Below are 27,808 nucleotides of genomic sequence, written 5' to 3' on the forward strand. Positions count from 1 at the left end.
GTACTGTAATACATAACTACAATCATAATGTTGTCTCGAACAAAGGAATTTTATTCCTTTTTACAGATCTGAGTCACATGCCGGAGTGCCACCATACAGGTGGTTGCTAAGCAAAATTAAAATAAATTAACTTAGAAATACAGTATGATGAAAGAATAAATTAACATAAAATAATTAAATTGTCATGGCATGACAAAAATTAATTTTAAAAAAGTGGGGACTATTGCTTCACATTTATGAGGATGAGGCTTTCAAATCTTGGCAATGGATAGACAATCATTCTGATTTTTAAGTTTAGGTAGTGTAGAAGTATTTTAAACAAACACTCAAACTAAAAATGACATCGGTGTAAGAGACATATTGGGCCAAAGGATGTTGTGGTCAGTGTTCACTCTATGCTGTGCCAGACTAGATTTTTCAGGTTTATTGTGGTTGATATAAGACTATGTTCCTGTAGTTGCTTATCGTTTATATACGTAAACTGTATAATTTTAAATGTAATCGTAAACTTTAAAACTCTATAAACTTTATAATAAACTTTAAAATAAAAAATGATGGTACAACATGACAAAATTTCATGCCGGCTGGGGCGTCGCCCGGTTAAACAAGGCCCCCGTTGTTTTTGCCAGGGAACCAGGGCGAACAGCGAAAAGTCAGCTACTGGAACAAATCTGAAAACAAACCCCAACTCAACATCACCAGAGTTAAAGATCGGTACTATCAACGTAAGAAGCCTGAATGGCAAAGAAATGGAGCTAGCTGAGGAATTAGATAAGTACCAGATCGACATAATAGGGGTGACTGAAACAAAAAAGACCAAAACTGGTGAGATCTTTCTGAGCAATAAATACAAAATGTTATATTCAGGCAATAACAATCAAGGAAAAGAAGGAGTAGCCATAGTATTCAACACAAAATACGAGGCTAATCTTCTTGAATGGCAGTCAGTCTCAAGTAGAGTAATGTGGGCAAATATGAGAATGGGGAACTGGACAATGAGACTTATTTGTGCCTATGGTCCCACAGAAGGTTCTACGAAGGTAGAAGTGGAGGAATTTTTTGAGGCTTTAGAAAAAGCAACTGACACAATGAAAAAAGAAAAGTTGGTCCTTGTTGGGGATCTAAATAGTAGAGTAGGAAATGATTGTGAGACATACAAAAATATTTTGGGAAAATTTGGAGAAAAGAGCAAAGCTAATAATAATGGCAAATATCTGTTGGATTTCTGCTCAGGACATGGACTGGTTATTACTAACACCATGTTCCAACATAAAAATGTGCACAAATTCACATGGAGAGAAGATGCTAGGAATAAGAAAAGTCTCATTGACTATGTTATTGTTGATAGTGATGTTTTCTCCCTGGTGCAGGACACCAGAGTGTACAGAGGATTTGAAATTGGAAGTGATCACTATTTAGTCTTGAGCAGGATAAAATTGAATTTCATATTGAAAAGAATAACATGTAAGAAAGTTTTAAAGCGAATAAAAGTTGAGCAGCTCTCAGATGTGCACTGTAGACTAAAATACAGAAATATTATTGAAAAGAAAATGAAAGAGTTTGAGAACAGGAATCAAACCTTGCAGATTCAGTGGCAAACTCTAAAGGAAACATTGATTGATTCTGCCAGAGAGGCATGTGGTGAGGTTGTGTGCAAAGATAAAAAAATCAGAACTCCCTGGTGGACACAGGAAGTTAAAGAGGCAGTGAAGGAAAAGAAGAAAGCATATCAAAAGTTCCTGGCAAATAAGTCAGCTTTTACTCTTACAGAATACAGAGACAAATGTAAGAAAGCTAAACAGTGTGTAAAACTAGCTAAACAAAAGTCATGGGAGGACTTTGGCAAGAATATAGAAAATAAATATCAAGAAGGTGGCAAAATATTCTGGAGGTTGTTGAAGAAGCTTAGGAATGGAGGAAAGAGTGCTGTAAAAGGAATTAGAGATGATAAAGGTGAAATGAAAACAGGAGAAAAAGATATCCTTGAAGTATGGAGTAATTACTTTGAAAAACTGCTAAATGAAACAAGCAGTGATGACAGCACAGTGATAAAAAACACTGACCAGGCATGCAGTCAGGAATACATATCCATACTTGAAGTAGAAAAAGCCATCAAAGGCTTGAAATGTGGAAAGGCAGCAGGAGTAGATGATATTCGACCAGAAATGCTGAAGTATGGTGGTATAAGAGTCTTACAGTGGCTGCACTGCATAATTCAGAAAGCCTGGACAGAGGGACGAATTCCCGATGATTGGAGTAGAGCTCTAATAGTACCCATTTATAAAAAGGGAAATAAAACTGAATGTGAGAATTACAGAGGTATTTCCCTACTGAGTGTTCCTGGCAAGATCTATGCAAGTATACTTGAGAAACGGTTGAGAAGAATTGTGGAAGAAAAGCTTGGTGAAGAACAAGCTGGATTCAGGCCAAATAGAGGCTGTCAGGATCAGATCTTCACTTTACGACAAATAGTCGAGAAAGCATGGGAATATAACAAAGATCTGTATTTAAGTTTTGTCGATTTGGAAAAGGCATATGACAAGGTGCCAAGAGAGAAGCTATTCAATACGCTGCAGTTATATGGTGTCAATGGGGCATTATATCAAGCAATACTTAGTCTTTATTTGAGTTGTGAGTCTGCAGTTAGAATTGAAGGAAGTACAGGAAGATGGTTTAATGTTAAATCTGGTGTGAGACAAGGATGTACGTTATCCCCTCTGTTATTCATTATCTATATGGATCACATTATGAAGGAATGTGGTATTAAACCTGATATCAAAATTGGAGATGTTAATGTCAGCTCTTTGCTTTATGCGGATGATGTTATACTTCTAAATAAATCCGCTACAAGTCTTCAAGATTCTCTGACTAAATTGAATAGCTGTTGTAATAGATATGGTATGAAGGTCAGCAATAAAAAGACAAAGACAATGAAAATAGGCAGAATCATTGAAAATGTCAACTGTGTTGTGAATGGAAAACCTGTGGAACAAGTAAAACATTTCAGCTACTTAGGCACAATTTTTACTGAAGATGGTAAACTAAATATAGAAATAGACAACAGAATCAGCAAAGCTGGTATCGTGGGAAGTAAATTGAATAAATTCATATGGAATAAGAAAGAAATTAGTCGGAACACTAAATTAGCTGTATACAAGACTGTGTTCAAACCAATTTTAACTTATGGATCTGAGAGCTGGGTCAGAAGTAAAACACTTGACCAAAGACTAGAGACCGCAGATATGAGAGTCCTGAGAAAGATTAGAGGCGTGAACAGATGGCATCAATGGCAATATCATATTAAAAATGAGGATATTAGGAAAGAACTTGACATTGTCAGCATCCAGGAATGCGTTAGCAGAGCTAATCTCAGATGGTATGGTCACTTAAATAGAATGGGAGAGGAAAGATTAGCAAAACAAGTGTTCTCTGCCAGGTTGGCAGGAAAACGACCCAGAGGAAGACCAAGATATAGGTGGATTGATACGGTACAAAGTGCCTTAGACGATAGAAATATAAGATCTGATAATGTTGGAGTCTTGACAAGTAACAGAATGATTTGGAGGAAAATTGTAGATAGGAAGTTAGTAATGATGTAATTTTTTCATGTAGTACTGTCATATCCTGTACACCCCTTGAGGGTACATGGCAGGAATTTGATGATGATGATGATGAACTTTATAATATTAATCAATGTGACTTTGAAATGTCAATGTTGAAACCTGATAAACATCAGGGAGATAGAGAGGGGGTCTGTTTTATATTTTGTGGAGGATAACCATGAGGAGATTTTGTTGGTAGGACATTACTTTCTATAAGAAATAACCAGAATAAATAGAATGTGAATAATTCAAATATGTCAAAGGGGAAATGTGACTTAATGAGATCATGGATCCATTCAGTTACAATTTGAATTTTTTTTTTTATAAATAATCTAGCTGAGTGCTCTGCAATTGTTGTTATTTGTGCATCTGAAGATGCTGAGTAAAAAGCCAGTGAAATATTGGTAAGTTCAGTAAGTTAATTATATTTTTTTTCTCTTGGTTTGTTTATACTGTAAACACTGTTGTGAATAACCAACAATCCCTAATCCTTTCTGCACAGAGAAGAAATCACTTATAAAGCACATTAGTTAGGTTAATGATAACTAAAATTGTCACAACAACTCAGTCTGCTTGCTTTCCTGAAAAGATGACAGGGCATTAACACCATTCGTGTCTAAGATTCAGATAGAAGTTCTATTCAAGAAAAGCCAAATGTCTTTATACACAGGTGAGCTTAGCATTAATCTGAGAACAGATCGGTAACACCCACAAGGTACCTAAAATAACACTGTCATCACTGTGTTACAGGAAGAATTTTTTGAAATCTAGAACTTCTAAACTTATGGACTGCAGTTCTAAATCAGAACTGCAGTCTGTTCTCTGTACCATATCTGAAAACAAGACTAAAGAATTTGAAAAAATATGAAGCGCTTCCTGACAAATAATGGCAGGAACATGTAGTGGTGAATCTATCTTTGCAGCTGCTCTCAGAAGATGTACTCAACATGCTTAGTTGGGGCCTTATTTTATGGTATTGTTCTGAAACAAAAGTACCGGCTTTGAAAATAATGACCAACATGGGATATAACATCTATGATTTATCACTCATAGTGGATAATAGCATTTGTTTAGATGTGGCCAGTGTTGTGACAAAATCCAAAGCTCCCAAGAGTAATACTCCACCTGAAGAAATATCAACATTAAAAAAAGTTATATAGGAACAAAAAAATTATTAGTAATTATTACTAAACAGATAAAGGAAATGCAGCTGGCATTATAGACTAAACAGATTATAACAGAAAAAGTAATAATCTTCTTAAGGGTTCCTCCACATAGTAGTTTACAGATTGGACCCTGCCAAATTTTAAAAGAAAAATATTTATAAAATATTTAAAAAAAAAAAAAATTCTGTGCCCAAATAAAGCTAAAACATTATCATGTTAAACCACCCTAAATATCTAATCTAATCTAATCCTGTGGCCTCCTCTTTAAGAGGGTTGCAGCTGATGAACGGTCTGCTTCCATGCCCCTATCTCTTGCTTCTGTAAGACTCTTACCCATCCAATCTTTGATGTTGTCTTTCCATTGCAGTCGGGGTTTTCTCTTCCTCTCCTTCTTTCCACCATCCCCCTTCAATACTATTCTGGGAAGCTCTCTAGAAGAGCCCCTCATCAAATCCTGCAAATGCTATTTTTCTTCTTTGGATACTGGCCATATAGTCTCTTTTCATTTTGAATCTTTTAAGAACCTCTTCATTGCTCACTCTTTCAGTCCAGCTGATATGATCCATTTTTCTCAAGCACCACATTTCAAATGCATTCAATTGGTCACTCATCTCCTTGGTGATCATCCAGGACTCGCATCCATATGTCCCCACACTCCAGATCATTTGTCTTGAGGATTCTTACTTTCAACTGTTTGTTCAGATTTCTGTTTCCTAATATGTGGTATATTTGGAAAAATGCTGCTTTTGTGTTTTTAATTCTGTTCTTAATTTCATAATTAGAGCTATTGTTTTCTGTTATCCAACTCCCAAGGTATTCAAAACTTTTTACATTTTTTATTCTTTGTCTGGTCAAAGTGATTTCCTTTCCTTGGAATCTTCATCACTTTTGTCTTCTGAATGTTTATTTTCATTTTATATCTCTCATTTCCAACCCTGTTCAGTCTGTTCAAAATTCTTTTCAAGTCTTCCTCTGTTTCACTAATGTCATCTGCATATCTTATATTATTTATCAGATGCCCATTTATCTTTATTCCATCCCTCAGATCTTCCAAGGCCTTCCTCCTCATCCATTCCCTAAGAAAGGGTGTGGAGTCCCCACTCCTTCTTAAGAAGGAGTGGGGACCCCACACCCTTCTTTACGGAGATCCATTCAGTATCCTCTCCTTCAAATCTGACCCTGGTAACAGTGATAATTTTTTCATCTATTCCTATTTTATACAGAATATCAAATAGAACAGTGATTAACATTATCGAAAGCTTTTTCATAATTCACAAAGCATATATATAAATCTTTATTGCACTTGATCATTCTTTCCCCCAATATCCATAGTGTTGTGATAGCTTCCCTGGTTTCCTTGTTTCTCCTGAAACCAAACTGTGCTTCATTTAATTCCCTCTCTATCGTCTGTTCCATTCTTCTATATATTATGTTGATTAGGACTTTTGCAATGTGGCTAATCAAGTTGATAGTTCTGTGCTTGCTGCAATCCATCGTTCCTGTAGTCTTGGGAATAGGAATAAAAGTAGATCTTACGAAGTCTTTAGGTATTCTGTCATCCTCCGACTTCTATTAAAGATGATGGATAGAAGTTTTATTCCTTCCTTAACCAATGCCTTCAGTAGCTCTCCTTGAATATCATCCACTCGCAGAACTTTCCTACCCTTTATTCTTTTAATGGCTGCTTCGGTTTCCCATTCCTTAATTTTTGGGTTATCATCATTTTCTATCTAATCGCATTCCAGATTATCTTCATCTCCATAAAGTTCTGTTACATACTTCTTCCATCTTATCATTTTTTTCCAACAAAATCTTTCCCCTCTCATCCTTCAAAACACTGCTTTTTTATCCTTCTCTTCTTTCCTGAAATCAAGTCCAAGCCTTCATAGACCTTTCTCATACTCTAAATATATGGATCTCAAAATTCATAAGCCTACCCTTTGTCCAATAGTTGATAACATATATGGCCACCTACAAACCAACCTCCCCTCACAGGCTACTCTTCCTTATTTATTAAAAATTCTCTCCACTTTAAAATATTAATAAAAAAAATCTAATCCTCACAAATTCTGACATTACTTCTCTTCAGTTATCTCTGTCAAAGATATGTTTACTAACGTATCTTTGACAGGGATTCATGATCTCATTAAGTCACATTTCCCCTCTGACATATTTGAATTATTCACATTCACTATTTATTCTGGTTATTTCTTACGAAAAGTAAAAATATACAAGTAGCTTGATGGAACTGCAATGTGTTCCCCTCTTTCCCTTCCCCAACTTCTATATGGAATATTCTGAAAACCTAGCATTCAACACAGCTACATTAAAACGGATAGTTTGGCTATGCTATGTTGATGATGTGTTTGCTGCTATTTAACTTCATCACATAGACACAGGATACATTTTTAGTGCTATTAATAGTCAGAAAATATTACTTATTTACACGAAAACACAAGGTCAGCTCAGCTAGCTGACCTTGTGTTTTCGTGTAAATAAGTAATATTTTCTGACTATTAATAGCACTAAAAAAAAATTACCTATTACCTATTTCATAATCAGCTATCAGCTGATTATGAAATAGGTAATGGAATAAGCAAAGCTAGCATGTTTAAGGAGTCAAATGAATAAATTTATATTGAATAAGTAAGAAATTACTCAAAACACCAAAGTAATATATACAAAAGTGCACAAACCAATTTTAATTCATGAATTTGAGAGCACGAAAACACAAGGTATAGATAATAAATAATACAGGTATCCCTTGATTAACTCCAATAGTTGATTAATTAATCCCTCGATGTTACCGCGTATATCAAAATCGCATTAATCAAATATCGTGATCAATGGAAACAATTGCAATTCGTCCATGATCGATTGCTGTATTAATAATTCGCTTTTAGGAAAGATAAAAAATTAATGCAAAGTAAATGTTTAATAAATGCTAGTACCTACATTAGTTACTGCACTCTTTTTTATCAAAAAAGTTATCAAGAGTCGTTTTAGTTTTTTTCTTATAAGCATATATTCTACGATAACAAGCAAAATGACATTCTAGACCTCAGCAAACAAGCATTCTTAGATTAACATCTGGATCCACATCCATTACTTGCTGCTTAAACGATTCTAAACTGCAAAATATTCCATCCAGTTCTTTGATTATCATCTCCTTTGGAACCTCATCTTCACATTCCAATTTGTTCGGTGTCAAAGTTTGCACTTCTAGTATCTTCAGGACTAAGGCAACTGGTGGTAAAGGTGGACCAAGCTCTCGTCACTACTTGTCTTAGTATCTCCCATGATGCAAAGCACATCTCCTTGCAGGCATGTATAATGCTATTCATTAAGGGAAGGGCCACTACTCAAACTGGTTTTGACCTTTATTGAGGTCTCATCAGCGGGAGCCAGACCCAGAGGTGGTGATGCTAAGGTGGAAGCAATGGAGAACTCATATTTACCTATACGAGTTGCCGAAAGGTGTCTCACCTTATTATTAAATTACTCTGGATTTAGAGAAAGATGTTGAAAGTTTTTTATATTATATTATACTAAGATATTATGCTAAGACAAGGAGATGAGAGCTTGGTTCGCCTTTACCACGAGTTGCCTCAGTCCTGAAGATACTTCAGGCGCAAACTTTGTTTGCTTACACTTGGATAATGGATTAAACTAAATTTATTATAGTCTAACCAAGTGGGAAAAAACTTCCAACGTCTTTCTCTAAATCCAGAGTAATTTAATAATAAGGTAAGACACCTTTTGGCAACTCGTATAGGTAAATATGACTTCTCCATTGCTTCCATCTTAGTACCCCCACTTCTGGGTCTGGCTCCCACTGATGAGACCTCAATAAAGGTTGAAACCGGTCTGAGTAGTGACCCTTCCCTTAATGCATAGCGTTATACATGTCCGCAAGGAGATGTGCTTTGCATTATGGGAGATACTTAGACAAGTAGTGATGAGAGCTTGGTCCACCTTTACCACCAGTTGCCTTAGTCCTGAAGATACTTCAAGTGCAAACTTTGTTTGCTTACACTTGGATAAAGGATTAAACTAAATTTATAATTCTTTAACATATGCATAAGCCAAGGTCTTCACCATGCTTGCTCCCACTAGTCATGAATATTTTCAGTTGCGTGTTTAATGTTAAAATTTTTCCAAAATTCTTGGAGCCTAATCGCATTTTCTCCTGTTGTTGTTTCTACTGATTTTGAGAATGTATTTTTAAGAAAATAGGCTTTGAAAGTTGAAGTGGTTTGTAGCAATGATGGCGTATTTGGTATGGAATGTTGGTAAATTTAAAGGCGAGTTAATTAAATCTCTTGTCACGTATATAAAGGGATTGTCGCAATTAATTTCGTCACGTTAATCAAATCCCGTGTTAAGCAAGGGATACCTGTATTTATTTGACTAGAAGGCCAGATATTTTGGCCTGAAACTTAGACTATTTTTCGTGGCAGTGACAGTTGATTACAAGGTAGAATGCAAACAATGGATTTATTTGAAACAGAACAAGTCATGTGATGTTATATTTACAGCAGTGTAATGTTATAACTGAGACAAGGTTAATCATAATGGAAATAAAAAAAAAAGCACTTATGTTATTCTAAACAGCCATTCCCATATTTTCGAATAGATGGGCAGTCATTCTTTCAAGTTCAGGCAGTGAAGCAAGGCTTCAGCACTCTGTTTAAACAAATGCTCAAATTTGTACCGACCATTCTACATTACCAGTGATGTAGTAAGGATGTTTCAGACCAAAGAATATTGTTGTCTGTGTCTATTCTGTGTTCAGCTAAGCCAGATTTATCAGGTGTCATGTGTTGTCCTTTCTAAGAAGCCATTTAATTTCATATATTGTTTGATGTTTGAGAGTTCTTCCTGTAATTGATGAGAATTTGAACAAATAATGTCAGTATGTTGAAATAAAGAGTTTATAGTTCCTGTCTTTTGGGAAGGAATGATGTGCAAATTGCTGGAGAGTGTAGTGTCCAATGAAAATGGCTTTCAATACCGTGATGTAGTTAAATTGCCTGATGGTGAGCAGACGAGAAAAATGTCTAGAAATGATAATTTGTCTCTTTCGATTTCCATAGTGAATTTAATATGTGGATGCAAAGTATTTATGGTAGATAAAAACATTGGTAAAGTTTCTTTGTTGTGAAGCCGCACAGTAAAAATGTCATCAATATACCGAGCTGAAAAAGGTTGAGGGTGTATGAATGAGAAAAGGATGTGTTCTAGATGCTCTAAAAAAAGTTGGTAGAGCAGGGGAGAGTGGACTTCCTGTGGCAGTTCCTTCCACTTGGCTGTTGAACTTGGTTTGACAAAGTATCCAGAATGTATTACGAAGTCAAATAGTTTACTATATCTTGTGGAAATGTTAGTAGTTGCAAAAAGTGGCTGCAATGTCTCCTTAAGAGGGATTGGTAAATAGGGATTCTATATCAAATTTCTCACCTAAGATCAGTGGATTGTATGGAAACATTTTTTAATTTGTCTATGAAATCCGAAGAATGTTTTTTATAAATGAGCAGGGCTTGCCAATATGAGACTTTAGTAGGTTCGCTAAAAATTTGGCTATGCGGTAAGTAGGAGAATCTATGCTGTCCACAGTTGGAGAGAGTGGGGTGTCTTTCTTATGGATCTTTGGTAAACCATAGAACCCAGGTGTTGTTGCAAAATAAGTGTTTAGTTTTTCTATGGTGTCTGCATCTAGACTTTCAACTTCATCTAGAAGGGAGTGCAATTTCTTAAGTTGCCTGTTTTGTTGTGTTATGGTCCAGTTCCTGGTATGTTGAATGATCGTGTAGTAAAAGAGAAATTTTCCTTTTGTAATTTGCTGAATCCATGACAACTGTAGCTTTTCCCTTGTCTGCTTTGGTGATAATAAGGTGACTGTGTTACATCTTAGGGAATGTAAAGCTTTCATTTCAGCCAGCAAGATGTTAGATGGTGGAGGCTTGTATTTAAGTAGGATGGATGAAACTTCTAAGCAGAGATTGTTAGCATCTTCAATGAAAAGACTAAATAAGTTTTATTCGATGCTAAAATGGAGATCTAAGTAGGGCATCTTTTTAGGCACTATGGCAAAATCATGTCCTTTTGAAAGAATAAGCGTTTCACTTTCAGTTCATGGGCATCCGGTGATGTTAATCCTTTAACTGCTGAGAACGTATTATTATGAGATCAGAAATACGTGCCTGCTTTGCTGAGCCCATATATGTACTTTTGGCACACCTCCCACATTCAGACAATTTTTTAGTATGGAAAGAATCATTGTAAGATATTCAAACTTTGCGGGTAGTTTCCTCCATCTATTGCCAACCAATTGAAGTTTATTTGACTTGGGTTTCTGTCCTTGTATGACATCTAAAGAGAAAAATTTGAACTAGTGCAACTAATCATATGCAGCATGATGCATAAACCATGCGACTGCAGGGATTTCAGGGATGTCACAATATGGCGTTTGATCTGATGATCAAACTGATGAATTGTTAACAACAAATGAGTCGGGAGAAGAATTGTCCGAGTTAAGTGAATTGTGTACTTCAGATGAAGAAGATCCTGGTGATGTAAGTGTTGCAAGCGAGCAAGATAGTGACAAAAGTCTCGATACAAACATGCGTAAGCGGATGCGTACTGAAGATATATTGTTCAAGTGGCATGATGATGCATTTACTAAAAGTGTATATGAATTTGATAGCAGTAATTCAGGAATAATCACAGGTAATATCATTGATGATTTTTCAGCTTTAGATATTTATGAACAGTTTTTTACCATAGAACTAATGACAACAATAGCTGACAAAACAAACAAGTTTCATACCTTCACCACAAATAATGGACCATCTACACCATCTTCACGACTAAAGCAGTGGAAAAACACCACCCGTCAAGAACTTTACATTTTTCTAGCTATTACAAAAAACTATTTTTCCACCTGGATATGACCATACTAAATTCACACTGTCTCTATAATGTAAAATTTGGAAAAAACACAAACTTAGCAGACTACCAACTCACGCTTATCAGGGAAATAATTCAAAAGTACCATATCCCTAAAACAACAGGGAGGTTGAAAGGACGTCCATCACCTGGAGATCAATCACTGTGTCTCAAAGAAAGGCATTTCCCTTCTCTTGTACCTTCTACTGAGAAGAAGAGGAATGCAGCTCGAGTTTGTTGTGTCTGTTCTAATACCACTCTTGAGCAGAAGTGTCATGAGAGCCAGTATATGTGCACCAAATGTGACGTTGGACTCTGTGTACAGCCATGTTTTGAAAAATATCATTCCATGATAAATTTTTAGGATTTTCATACCCTGGCACTTGGTAGGTTTAGTAATAACTGTGTTGTAAATAATAGTGCTCTTTATATATTTTGATTAATTTCTACATAAATTAATGTGTGTAATTTGCATAATCAAGTGGACCTCCCCTTGATTATGCAAATTTTATAAAACACTATTATTGCAATTTTTGTGAGTGAACAAGTGTATATCAAGAATGTATGATGCTGTCTGGACTTCTTACTTCAGTAAGAATTTGAATTGATTTTATTTATAAATTTTTTGCAAAATTAATTCAGCGCATGGGACAATGTCAGTAGAATATAAAATCAGCAATTAAAGGGTTAAATACCCAATTACCTGCAACTGAGTGAGGAGTGATTTGATTAGCAACAGGGCCACTGAATTTGCAATTTAGATGTTGGTTCATCATCATCATCAAATTCCTGCCATGTACCCTCAAGGGGTGTACAGGATATGATAGTACTACATGAAAAAAATTACATCATTATTAATTTCCTATCTACAATTTTCCTCCAAATCAGTCTGTTACTTTTCAACACTCCAATATTATCAGATCTTATATTTCTATCGTCTAAAGCACTTTGTACCGTATCAATCCACCTATATCTTGGTCTTCCTCTCGGTCGTTTTCCTGCCAACCTGGCAGAGAACACTTGTTTTGCTAATCGTTCCTCGCTCATTCTGTTTAAGTGACCATACCACCTGAGATTAGCTCTGCTAACGCATTCCTGGATGCTGACAATGTCAAGTTCTTTCCTAATATCCTCATTTTTAATATGATATTGCCATTGATGCCATCTGTTCATGCCTCGAATCTTTCTCAGGTGTCTCATATCTGAAGCCTCTAGTCTTTGGTCAAGTGTTTTACTTCTGACCAGCTCTCAGATCCATAAGTTAAAACTGGTTTGAACACTGTCTTGTATACAGCTAATTTAGTGTTCCGACTAATTTCTCTCTTATTCCATATAAATTTATTCAATTGCCTTCCCACCATACCAGCTTTGCTGATTCTGTTGTCTATTTCTATATTTAATTTACCATCTTCAGTAAAAATCGTGCCTAAATAGCTGAAATGTTTTACTTGTTCCACAGGTTCTCCATTCACAACACAGTCGACATTTTCAATGATTCTGCCTATTTTCGTTGTCTTTGTCTTTTTATTGCTGACCTTCATACCATATCTATTACAAGAGCTATTCAGTTTAGTCAGAGAATCTTGCAGACTTGTAGCAGATTTATTTAGAAGTATAACATCATCTGCATAAAGCAAAGAGCTGACATTAACATCTCCAATTTTGATATCATTTTTAATACCACTTTCCTTCATAATGTGATCCATATAGATAATGAATAACAGAGGGGATAATGTACATCCTTGTCTCACACCAGATTTAACATTAAACCATCTTCTTGTACTTCCTTCAATTCTAACTGCTGACTTACAACTCAAATAAAGAATAAGTATTGCTTGATATAATGTCCCATTGACACCATATAACTGCAGCGTATTGAATAGCTTCTCTCTTGGCACCTTGTCATATGCCTTTTCCAGATCGACAAAACTTAAATACAGATCTTTGTTATATTACCATGCTTTCTCGACTATTTGTCGTAAAGTGAAGATCTGATCCTGACAGCCTCTATTTGGCCTGAATCCAGTTTGTTCTTCACCAAGCTTTTCTTCCACAATTCTTCTCAACCGTTTCTCAAGTATACTTGCATAGATCTTGCCAGGAACACTCAGTAGGGAAATACCTCTGTAATTCTCACATTCAGTTTTATAACCCTTTTTATATATGGGTACTATGAGAGCTCTACTCCAATCATCGGAAATTCGTCCCTCTGTCCAGGCTTTCTGACCTATGCAGTGCAGCCACTGTAAGACTCTTATAAAAACCATACTTCAGCATTTCTGGTCGAATATCATCTACTCCTGCTGCCTTTCCACATTTCAAGCCTTTGATGGCTTTTTCTTCAAGTATGGATATGTATTCCTGACTGCATGCCCTGTCAGTGTTTTTTACCAGTGTGCTGTCATCACCGCTTGTTTCATTTAGCAGTTTTTCAAAGTAATTACTCCATACTTCAAGGATATCTTTTTCTCCCGTTTTCATGTCACCTTTATTATCTCTAACTCCTTTTACAGCAATCTTTCCTTTCCTAAGCTTCTTCAACGACCTCCAGAATATTTTGCCACCTTCTTGATATTTATTTTCTATATTCTTGCCAAAGTCCTCCCATGACTTTTGTTTAGCTAGTTTTACACAGTGTTTAGCATTCTTGCATTTGTCTCTATATTCTCTAAGAGCACAAGCTGACTTATTTGACAGGAACTTTTGGTATGCTTTCTTCTTTTCCTTCACTGCCTCTTTAACCTCCTGTGTCCACCAGGGAGTTCTGATTTTTTTATCCTTACAAACAACCTCACCACATGCCTCTCTGGCAGAATCAATCAATGTTTCTTCAGAGTTTGCCACTGAATCTCCAAGGTTTGATTCCTGTTCTCAAACTCTTTCATTTTTCCTTCAATAATCTTTGTGTATTTTAGTCTACAGCTCACATCTGAGAGCTGCTCAACTTTTATTCACTTTAAAACTTTCTTACATGTTATTCTTTTCAATATGAAATTCAATTTTATCCTGCTCAAGACTAAATAGTGATCACTTCCAATTTCAAATCCTCTGTACATTCTGGTGTCCTGCACCAGGGAGAAAACATCACTATCAACAATAACATAGTCAATGAGACTTTTCTTATTCCTAGCATCTTCTCTCCATGTGAATTTGTGCACATTTTTATGTTGGAACATGGTGTTAGCAATAACCAGTCCATGTCCTGAGCAGAAATCCAACAAATATTTGCCATTATTATTAGCTTTGCTCTTTTCTCCAAATTTTCCCAAAATATTTTTGTATGTCTCACAATCATTTCCTACTCTGCTATTTAGATCCCCAACAAGGACCAACTTTTCATTTTTCATTGTGTCAGTTGATTTTCCTAAAGCCTCAAAAAATTCCTCCACTTCTACCTTAGTAGAACCTTCTGTGGGACCATAGGCACAAATAAGTCTCATTGTCCAGTTCCCCATTCTCATATTTGCCCACATTACTCTACTTGAGACTGACTGCCATTCAAGAAGATTAGCCTCGTATTTTGTTGAATACTATGGCTATTCTTTCTTTTCCTTGATTGTCATTGCCTGAATATAACATTTTGTATTTATTGCTCAGAAAGATGTCACCAGTTTTGGTCTTTTTTGTTTCAGTCACCCTTATTATGTCGATCTGGTACTTATCTAATTCCTCAGCTAGCTCCATTTCTTTGCCATTCAGGCTTCTTACGTTGATAGTAACCATCTTTAACTCTGGTGATGTTGAGTTGGGGTTTATGATGTTGGTTATGTTTATTAAATGGACATTGTAGAGAGAATGTTTAAACACTATTTGCAATTACAGGAAGAATTCTCAAATATCAAACAATACATGAAATTAGATCTTCTCAGAAAGGACTACACAACATCTGTTTGACTACAATCCTAACCAAACAACAAGGAAACACTACTTTGAATTCCAATCCCATACATTTCAGGCATTTCAAAACCGGTTTCCAGAATTCTGAAGAAATACAATTTAGGGGCTACTTTTACACTTATCAATAAACTATCAACTTGTTTCCCCTCTTCAAAAGATTCACATGCTCACCGATGTTTCTCTGTTGTATACCAAGTTCTTTGTGACTGTCATCTATCCTACTTTGGACAAAATGGATGCTCAATAACAAAGAGAATACAAGAACATCAATTGTATATTTGCCACTGGAAATCTGGCTTACTAAAACACACTTACTACATCACTATCAGTACAAATTTGAGCATTTGTTTAAAGAGAGTGCCGAAGCCTTGCTTAACTACCTATCTTTATCAAAAATATGGGAATATCTGATCTGCCTGTGTGATATCCTGTCGGTACTTGGTTTGCATGTATGGCCAGTCTTAGTTCTTGCATGTTGTTAGCATTCTCTATAGCTGATGTAAAAGTTTGTGTAATATATATATATATATATATATATATATATATATTGTTATGCAGAGAAGGACTGTGGCTTCCAGGGGATTGAACACCCACCCTACAGTCCAGATCTAGTAGCATCCAGTGACTATTAACTCTTCTTTAAACTGAAGAAAGACTTTCGAAGAAGAAAATTTGCAGATGACAATGAGGTGAAAGATGCTGTTTTAGGCCATTTTGCAGACAAAAGTACAGACTATTTTTTCAAGGGCATGGAAATGTTAATTCAAAAATGTGAAAATTGTGTTGAAGTAAAAGGAGATTATGTTGAAAAGTGACACAGTTGTTTTCTTTCTATCACCTCTAAAAGTTAGTCAGGCTGGAGACTTATGGAAACACCCTCATACATTACTTAAATGGGTTGGTTTGTTCCCCAAGGGATGTACATACAAATATCGAGTCAGAATTCTGTATGCACTACAGTATAATTACTGTAATGCTTTATTTACAAAAACATCAAAACATAGGCAATTATTGCAATCAGTAGTTCCTTCTCCCTTAATCTAGGAATATAGAATTGCGCTTTCATATAGTTTTTACTGTGAGCTATATTTTCTGCAGCTCTTTTTTATTTTAATAAAATGTTGCTTTGAGAATGTGTATTGGAATTATCAATCAGTTCTTTGAACTTGCAATTATTTTATATACTGGTGATGAATATTACTGTTTACATAATGGTGAGTTTTCATTCTTATTTCTTATCTCCAATCATCAAAAAGAAATCAAAGATTATACAGAAAATTACTGTTGATGTTCCTTTCATAAAATAATCAGATACTTTTTTACATCATTTAAGGAACAAATTTCAAAATCCTATAGTATAAAATTTATCATATATTTAAATCTCAAATAAAGGCTCTAAATACATCACCACACATTTTTAAAAGTGTAAACTTTGCGTAAAGCTTCACAATTCTTTATTTCACCTTTTTACTTCAGGTAATTTCCAAAAACAAAATAAACCTTGCTAATCATTTAGGTTTAGCCAGGCTTTTCTTGGAAATAAACTTCAAGATTAAAGTATTTGCTTTCTTGGGATTAAAGAATAGAAGGAATTGCTGTGAGGTCATCAAAAATTCTTAGAAAAAATTTCCATTGCCTAAAGCTTTGCTTTGTGGCTGTGTAGTGCATTGCAGTAGTTTGAGGGAAATGGTCACTATACTATTTATTCACAAATCCTTCCTCTCTTTTTTACTGAAGTTCTTCGTAAATGTTCACATAACTGGAATTTATAGTAATGTGCTTTGTTCTCTGTCATAGTCATTTATTGCATTAATCGTAATTCCACAAAACACTCATAGATTGAATATTTATCTATCTGTAACAAATCTGTTTGTATTCATTCTTATTCTTTTCCTTAGACATAAATGGTCATGCAAATAATTCATATCTGATTAATGCAGGTTGAAATATAATTACCTACCAACATACCGACGAATTATAGAAATTCTTAGTTACTTGTATATCCTGAAAACAATAAATCTTATCCCATCCACGTAATTAAGGTTTTTTCACAAAATGAACATAACAATTTGTTGCATCCCACCCCATAGGTGAGTATGCATCTCTAGTTTATATAGTGCCTAGCACAAACATATTGACAGTATTCCTGAGCTTTTTTTTTTTTGAAAATTTATTTTTCACTTGGTTAGAGTATAATAAAATTAGTTTAATCCTTTATCCAAGTGTGAGCAAACAAAGTTTGCGCCTGAAAGTATCTTCAGGACTGGGATAAGGTGGTACAACACCAGGACAACTCATTGCAGTCCTAAAGATACTTTCAGGCGCAAACTTTGTTTGCTCACACTTGGATAAAGGATTAAACTAATTTTATTATAGTGTTCCTGAGCCTTTATCTGATTATATTGACAGTGTTCCTGAGCCTTTATCTAATTATTATAATATGTAGGGCAGTTATCAGAAAAATAGAGCAATTTCTTTATTATTATTTCGATTATTAATTGATTTTTGTTTAATATTATTGTGTGCCTAAATATTATGTTATGCACATACATATACAGTGGTTTCCATAAATTAAGGAACAAAGAGCGAAATCAATAACTCAAAAAAAACTGTATAATGATTTTTTATGCAATTTGGTGAAGAGCAGTATGATATGAGATCTAAAAGAAGCACCCACATAAATTGCAAATAAACATTTTTATTCAGTAACGAATGGGTTTATGAAGACTATGGTCAAAAATGAGAGTCAAAGTGACTCTGCGGTTGCTCCTCACGGCAGTGCAGGGCTCACATCAATGTTTCATACTATTTATAATGTATCCAGGAGCTCAGTTGGTAATGACAACCACTGCTCCTGAAAAGCCCTCCTAAATCCCTTGGAGAAGTGGGTAGAGATCTGCAACATGTCTGCCTAGAGCATCCCAGACATGGCAGTAGGATTAAAATCTGGAAACCTTGTTGACCAGTCCATATATACAGTAATCTCTTGAATCTCTTCTTGAAGATACTAGTCTACTAGCATTGCTCAATGAGGATGAACATTATCATCTTGTAGGATGTCTTCACTATTCCACTTGCATATGGATGAGTATATGCAACTAACAGAGATGGGTACAGATCCCATCTCTGTTAGTTGCATTATTCATTGTTCTGCTAGGAAGTACGTACAGGTTGGTGCATTCACCAAAAAGATGCTTCCCCCAAACGATCATTTTGGGGACTTTCCCGAACATCAACTGCAGTGACTGTCCACCAAGTAAGGTGTGGTTGCATAGACATCTGCTCCATGGAATTGCCTCTGTTTCAGGGATTGATGACAATCTGCACTAGCCCCCCCCCCTCCAGCTAGGAAGTACCAACTTCTGATTATATCATTTATTCTGATATCTCATTTCAGAGTCCAAATGTCAACAATGGTATCCTGGACATTACAAGAAATGAGCACAGTATCGAAATAGACATATTGGCTCCAGTGTCATCCAGGTCAACAAGTTTGCATCCATAGATAAGGCAATGTTTGAAAAGTCCACTACAGTCTCCAAATCATTTGTCACCTTAAAAATGAACAAACACAACCAAACAAGAACATCGAAGGATTTATTAAATAATATCCTTACTAAGCACAAAATAGATACTGTTGCTCTACAAGAAACTCCACAACCCACAGTGAAATATCATCATTCCTGGTTACATTCTCACTGATAAACCTGATGAAAGACATGGCCTGGTAGTCTATGCAAAAGCAGATCTGGAAAGAATCTCTGGACCATCTACAAAGTGACTTTTTCATTGGTGTCAAGCTACACAACTTCTCAGTCTACAATATATATTATATATATATATAAAACCTCCTCCACTCAACTGCCAAGCTCTGCACTTTCTCAGTCAGCCCATCCTGGCATCATCTTTGGGGGAGTTCAACTCACATGGTACATTGGGGGATACAATAATGATGGCAACCCAGGCTTGCAACTGACAGACTGATATAACAAACAAGCTCCACCACCTCTATGACTGCGGGCAATCCTTAACCTTGAAATCTGGAAGATGGGGGATCGGAGACACCCCTGAACTCTGCTTTATCCCCTCCCACTGATATGGAAGGAACTTCTCTCAGCACAGATCCTGCCTAATTACTGCAGGAATTAGAATCCCAAGAGTAAACAGCTTCCCAATACCCTAATGGAATCGGAGGAAAGCAAACTGGCCAAAATTTGCTGAATTCATTGAAAAACAATACCAACATAATTCCATTTACAGTTAATAACTATGAAAGATCCATTAAATGTCTTATGTCATCTGGCAAGAACACATCCCAAGGGGATTCAGAAAAATCTATACACCATGCTGGCCAACTGAAAGTAGTATTCCTCTAGCAGAGTATCAACAACAGAACCATCCAGACACTACTTATGTCCTATTAAGGTCCTTGGATGATGGTAGAAGAGTTCACTAGCATAAAGAAATGAACAATCTCAACTTTACCAGATCAAGTCACAAGGATTGGTCATTGCTCTGTCTATTGGGAGGCACCATCACTGAATAGAACTAAAAGAAAAGTAAACCCTAATAGTATTGCAAAAATCTTAGCGCACACAAACAAATCAACAAAAAACTCCCAGATACCAAAAAAAAAAAAGTAATAAACCATCTATACAGAAATGTTTTCTTATGTCCTATATCTACAGCAAACTAGTTACTCCAGATGAAACTGATGTGAACCTCAAACTAACTAAAACGGGTAAAATTCATGGCATCTTTCTTAACTATCTAATTTTTTCTCCTCAATAATAAATTATGAATGACTCCTAAAACCAAATAAGTCAACTGGTGACCTTAATAACTACTGCCCTATATTATTGCTCTGCTCTCCTTACAAACTGTTTGAAAGGATTATCCTCTCTAGGATTTCTCCAAAAATAGAAGCCATATTATCCAGCAAACAGGATGGTGTTAATTGAATGAGATATGTTTATATAGAGAATAGAGGATATTATCATAATATTAATCCTATCGGCTGCACCATTGTTTAAATATAGTATTTTTAATTATTTAATATTATCCTGTCTATAGAAATGATGATCTCTGTTGAACAATTATTTTTAATTTATTTCCGAGTATACCTATATGTTATATGCAGAGTGGTTCACTCCAATTGGTGCAGTGACCTCCCTTTTTACTATTTCTTTCAGAATCCAAAAAAATCACTAACTCAAGACAAAAATACAAAATAAACACATTTAATAAAACAAACACACAAAATAAACACATTTAATGAAACAAAAACAATATATATACACTTCAAACAAATATTACATAACTAACTAACTACAAATTTAATTGGATCCAAGGCCTTTTAAAAATAAACTTACACTTAAGACTAGACTAAACACTTTGCATAATGACAAAATGTTCATAGCCAGTTTCTCTCTCTGTCAAGGCCCTTTTCTGAAGATTATATGACTATTCTTCATTTTCACAGGATTCTTTCTCATCACTTATGTAGCGCACATTAATTCTTCCTGATTTAATTCCGTCTTCTTTTTAGTAGAAATAACAGATTCGGCATCCTTAATACAGATTAAACTTTCTAATCAGAGTTTTTTCGAACATTCCTTTAGAATGTAAATAGCAACTTCTTCTTTTATTCACTAATGTTTATTGACAGTCTTAACTCTTCCACTTTAAAAAATGTATAGTTCTACGATTCCCTTTTTGGAACCTACTGGAACTCCAATATTCCTTTTAAAACGCCTATAACAATATTTCCCTTTTATTTATAAATACTTATTCCACTTTGAACTTAATAGTTCCACGATTCCTTTTTCGGAATTTACTATTAAATTTCCTCCGACTGTCACATAAAAGACTTAAGTTCCTTCTAATCTAAATATCTGCTGGCCTGTGTTCTAAATTCTTGCAGAACGCTCTTCTTGTTTCCTCTCCCATTGCTTTGATACCGAACTTGTCAGCTGTCAATCACACATCAAACTTCTCGGCGAGCATGTGCACTCCATGAAAGTGGCAAGTGAGAAACTACCGATAGGTATAATGGCTGGCACGTTGTCTCTGTTAGCGACAAGAGAATGTCTTCATAAAACACAACTTTTGCTAATTTTAAACTACAATAAAATTCCTGTAAGTAATACAAATATCAAATCCAGTAAGTACATAAATTTTTTAAATGCTTTACATGTCACTTTGACAAAACAATTTCAATAACGGGCACATCACAAGTGCCGACAATGCGTATTATGAAACCAAAACTAATAAACATACTAACATAAACAATACGTAAAAATATTCAGAATTTTAAATTATGATTATTTTTACATAATAAATGATGAATGATTCCTAAAACCCAATAAGTCAACCGGTGACCTTAATAACTACTGCCCTATATCATTGCTCTGCTCTCCTTACAAACTGTTTGAAAGGATTATCCTCTCTAGGATTTCTCCAAAAATAGAAGCCATATTACCCAGCAAACAGGATGGGTTTAGTCCTGGAGAAGCCTGTTACCAGCTCCTAGCTCTCACAACTGACATAGAAACTGGGTACCAAAAGTGTTTAAAAAGATTTGCTGTCTTTGTAGATGTAACATCAGTTTATGACACCATATTTGAAAAAAGATATACCGTATAAAATAGCCAAAATAATCAATTGTCAAACAACTTTAAAATTACTTGAACAGTTGCTTTCCAATAGGAAGATAGAGGTTCATATGAATTCACAAAAAAGCAAAACATTTAATCTGCAGGACTTGTCCTCATCCCAGCTCTTTTCAACCTGTACACAAGAGACATCCCTCCAAGAGCTAATCAAAAGTTTCTCTATGCTGGTGACAGCAATCTGCAACTAAGACAGTATCCTCTGAGGTCTCAAGGAAACACTGAACAAAGATCTGAGCGCACTACAAAATTACTTTGAAAGCTGGGGATTATCTCCTAATCCCAACAAAGCTGTTGCTTTAAATATCTACCTAAATAACCATGAGGCTCATAGAAAACTAAAAATAAACTTCTGCAACAGGACTATAAAAGATAACCCTTGTTATCTGGCATCTCACTTGATCATAGTCTTACATACCAAAAACATTTGGAAAAAACAAAGTTAAAGGTATTTGCCAGGAACAACAACATCAAGTTCATGGATGCAACTTGGGGCTGTAATGTCTCGACTCTTAGAATAGCAGCCCTGGTTCTGGTTTTCCAAGTGGCAGAGTATTGTGTGCTAGTTCAGAGCCAAAGTCACTACACGAATCTCATGGATATACAGCTCACATAAACAATGAGAACCATCTCTAGTACCTTAAGATTCTCTCCCCCTCCCACTGATGTTCTACATCACTCCTCCATGCTTCAGAAGAGAAGCTTCCATCAACAAAATAAAATTAGAAATAACATTTACCTTCCTATACATCAAGATATCACTCCATCTCGTCACCTTACCTCCAAATCTCCCACATGGCTTGTGAAAATACCAGATGATAGTCCCCAGGAATGGTGAAGAAGACTCAGAAATGAACTACAAACTATAAACAATTGCCTGATTACAGATCCAACTATCAGACCTCTAGGATTCAATCTACCTTGACACCTCTGGAGCCAGCTAAACAGATTTAGGACCAGACAATGCTACTGTGCCCACTTATTACATCTGTGGGGAATTTCACAGTTACCCTTTTGTCTGTGTGTGTGCAATGCAGACCATGCATCATATCACTGATGACTGCCTCACACACACCTTTCCTGGAGGCCTCAGGAACTTGTATTTACTCCCAGATGGTGCCATAGATTGTTAACTGTCAATCTGTATATAGTTTTGCTCATTAATTTTTTGTATTTTTACCCATACTCTAAATAAATCAAGTCTCCCTTTAACAGATATTAGAGGAATGATAATGTGTTCCTAGTTCTCTCCAGGAAGAAGAGAACTGGGAACATATTGTTTTCTAGAGCAAACTAGGACTTGTCTATAAACAGTACCAACCCCTCATTGGTCTTGAATCCAGTTGACATGGAACCTGGCCCATTTCAAACCTTCTCTAATGTGGCATGGGGATAGGGTACTCAGTCTACCAGTTGCCTAGCATACAGACCACCTTTTTGAAGCCTTTTATGCACAAGGGAAGCAGATAGCTGACGTGAGGTCAGATCATAGCTGTTTCAGGATAGCACTCCTGAAACAGCTATGATCTGACTCGAAGAGCAGATAATTGGAGATATCGGTCAGCACTATAGTTGTAGCCCATGGCCTTCATTGTGTTTCCTGGATGCTGTTTGCGATTGGAATTGGTTTCACAGTGTGTGAACCACAACAACGCACATGCAACCATCTGACTACTTCTGTCTGACTTTGGTCTACTTAAATTCATCAGTTAAATGATGTCTTGCAACCTTATCCAAGAATTTTGCTATTATAAAATGTCTTGTTCTCACTCAAGACACAAAATGGACCAGTCCAAAATGCCTGCTTTTATGCTGTGGCTTATTTACATATATACTGCTGACAGTGCTACTCATTTGTAATATGATAACCAGACTCAGCATCACTTTACAGTACCTGACTTGGATGTTTTCCTCCCCCTCCCCCCCAAAGTCATCACAATTTTTCCCTTTGTTTCTTAATTTATGGAAACCAGTGTATATATTTCGTTCTACTAATAAAATATTTCTGTTTAAATGTGGATTCTCTCGCTGTTGTATTACTTCTGCAAAATTGTGTACTTTTTTTTTATTTCTACAAAAAATTAACTTTTATAATTGTATATTGATGCATATTTTTCAAACTGGAATTGTATTAATTTTGTGTTTTATGCCACTTACATTTTTTTCGTATTATATTATTATTATTATTATTAAGAGAGACCTCCACGGAGTCAGACTCATCAAGGGAGGCCACATACTACACACACCAGCTATCATACTTATTCTTGAATTCATTCACACTGCTAGCCCTCTCGTCCTTTCCCTACCCTCCATCAATTGAAATCCTGTATGACCCTTTCAGAAGTTTGTAAGTCTTAATCATATTATCCCCTCTTTCTCCTGTTTGCTAGTGTCTGCAGTCTACAAATTTTCAATCTGTCTTCATAATCAGTATTCCAAAATCCTGATATCATTTTTAACACTCTCCTTTGTACTCTCTCCAGTATATATCAGAATCACAACGGAAACCAGGAGACCAGACTTGTGCACAATAGTCCAAGTGAGGTCTTATCAAGGCTTTGTAAAGAGGCAAAATAACATCCTTATATTTACATGTGAACGTTCGTTTCAGCATTGCAATTATCTTTTGAGTTGTATTTCCAATCTTTGCTACATGGCCCCTAAACTTTAACTTCCTATCTATTAACACTCCCAAGATCTCAATATACTCAACAAACTCAATATACTCCTCAGTTGGGTCATAATTTCCTGCTTTGTAGTTCAGCATGTAACCTTTTCTGAATGGAACATTCATAAACTTAGTCACTTCCCAAGTGAGTACCTCCCGTGCGGTACTCACTTGGGAAGCAACTGGAGGTGGAATAGTTACGTCTTTAACTGAAATGCTCTCTGACACTATAATCAAATTTAACACTCTTTGCCCTCAAGTTCCTTCTGTCACGTGCTGCTCGAGGAAGTTGTCCTGCAACAGCTCAATAAATGCATTTTCATTCTTCTCATGAGATTCTACTGCTACCCAATCAATATTTGGATAATTAAAGTCTCCCATTATGATTACGCTTTTCGTGCTCACCTTTTCTATTTGGTGATGCATTTCTTCATCAACAACCGATCCATCAGGTAACAACACCCCACTATCTAATTTGTCTTGTTAGATTCCACCTCACACCAGATAGCTTCAGACTCACTGCCACATGAAATATTGTTAGTAGTATTACTACATTCATAGATCTCAACTCTAACTGGATTTAAGTCATCCAATATCATTACTAGCATGCCCCCTCCTCTCCTATCCACTCTATCCTTCCTAAAAATACTGTACCCATGTCATTTGATACCAGTTAGTAGGTCTGATTCTGATAGCCAGGTCTCACTAATTCCTACAATCTGAGGTTGCAACATATTGACGAAGGCAACAAACTCTATCCCTTTTGTTTCTTGATGCATTTCAAGAAACAAAGGGATAGAGTTTGTTGCCTCCTAGCATTCGTGTAATGACATAATAATCTACCTGCATGTACTTTTGTATAATCTTGTTTGCAGTCTGCCTGACACAGTTGGACATCTTGTAGATCTCTATTCTTCTGTAATGCTAAGCATATGTAGACATCTTTGCACACATATGATGGGGGTCCGAACCGGGCAAACACAAACCTGAAATCGTTCTCGCCTCATCAACATTTCCATGACAAAGCCCATTTCTATCATTAACACAGTTATATACCATTATCACTCTTACTCTCACATTCACACCATTCCTCCCTTTATAATTTAGTTTTCCTGACTCTGTGTTAGTTCTCATACCAGTTATTAGTTTTTCCAGACTCCTGATACCAAACGCATTCAGGTGTAGGTCATCCTTATACAAATCCAATCTTCCCTCAAACTCACTCCACACATCCAAAAATTGCATCCATTCCTTCTATATAGCCTATGCATCGAATCATTTGCCATCATAGCCCTTCTTTTTAATTCATTCTTATCATAGCGAAGTAAAATACTAACGATGTTTACTTTCTCACTCTTCACTCTCACCTCTTCCAGTAACTCTCTCATACTGAACTTATTGCCAGTTATATATTTTTTCGTACCTACTATAATTACGATTTCGTTTACTTTTCTTTTCCGTTTTTAAATTACTTGTGTTATACACAAATTCGACTTACGCGCTTTTATGATGGATTAATACCCACCTACTGCGTAACTTCAGGGTTTACTGTATTACCTTTCTTGCCCTTTTTTTTTGGTGCCATTTTAAATGTATGGGTGTGTGTGTTATGTTCCATCTAGTCGTTTTCGACTCCATGAACATGCACTCTCCATTCAGATCTGTCCCTGAGCATGTCTTTCAGAACCTCCAAGCACATTCCAGTTGCTTCTTTAACTCCATCCACCCATCTAATTCTTGGTCTTCCTTTTCTCCTGCTTCCATCAACTTTAGCAATCATCATCTTCTCCAGACTGTCATTTGCTTCCATAACATGTCCAAAGTATGACAATTTTTGCTTGATGATCATTGCTTCGAGCAAGCAATCTGGCTCTATTCTGTCTATCACTGATTTATTGGTTTGCTTTGCAGTCCATGGTATTCTTAGTAAGCATCTCCAAATCCATAATTCAAATGCATCTATCTTCCTTCTTTCACTCTTTCTCAGGGTCCAACTTTCACATCCATATAGTACCACAGAAATACCATTGCTTTCACGATTCTGATTTTTGTTGCGAGACTAATATCTTTAAAGATCTTGCTTAAATTTGTCATTGCTTTCTTTCAGAGTAGTAATCTTCTAACTACAATAACCATCTTTATCAATTTGGGATCCTAGGAGCACAAAATTGTTAACTGCTTCCATTTTCTCCCCATCTATTTCAAAACCCTTGAAACGTATACTAAATATTAAAATATCTTAATAAAAATATATGATAAAATACTAAATACATTATAAAACACTAAAATCTACACTAGTATACTACAAAACACTAATTTTCTAAGGGAAAACAATAAAAACAGACAAAAATCATCAACTTTACAGGAGTATATGCTCTATAACTTGAATTACACCATAGTTTCTCATTATAATTTAAACATTGACTTGTCACAATTATAACTTTAGTTGTGAATGCACCATTAAAATCAATAACAAAAATCCACAAAGAGTATCTGGTCTCTGAGGACAGTTAGCAGTTCATGTGGCTGTCACTTCTGAAATAAATCCTTAAAAATCACTTATATGAAATACACAGTATCAAACATAAAGATAAATGAAGTTTATCTTTTAAGTATGTATTGTAATACCTAAGGATAAACTCAAGTTAACTAAATCTTTGTCAACCTATGGTGAGTAAACCAATGCATGATGGATTAATAACCCTTTATGGATAGGATTGTCATCATGAAATTCTTGATATGTATCCTCAAAGGGATGTACAGGATACTATAATAATACATGAAAAGTTTACATTATCGCTAACTTCCTATCAATAATTTTTCTTGGAGGATGGCACATGACTAGAATGACTTGCC

General features: G+C 35.7%; 1 protein-coding gene across 2 annotated transcripts in view; it reads left to right on the plus strand.

Annotated features, from left to right (window-relative positions):
- Positions 1-27,808, plus strand: part of bora (aurora kinase A activator-like protein bora) — a 123,119-nt gene that overhangs the window by 72,693 nt on the left and 22,618 nt on the right. The gene's annotated exons all lie outside the window — the stretch shown is intronic.

This window comes from Typopeltis vanoorti, chromosome 16 (genome assembly GCF_054136105.1).
Source record: "Typopeltis vanoorti isolate ZY-2024b chromosome 16, IOZ_Tvanoo_1.0, whole genome shotgun sequence".
Taxonomy (NCBI): domain Eukaryota; kingdom Metazoa; phylum Arthropoda; class Arachnida; order Uropygi; family Thelyphonidae; genus Typopeltis; species Typopeltis vanoorti.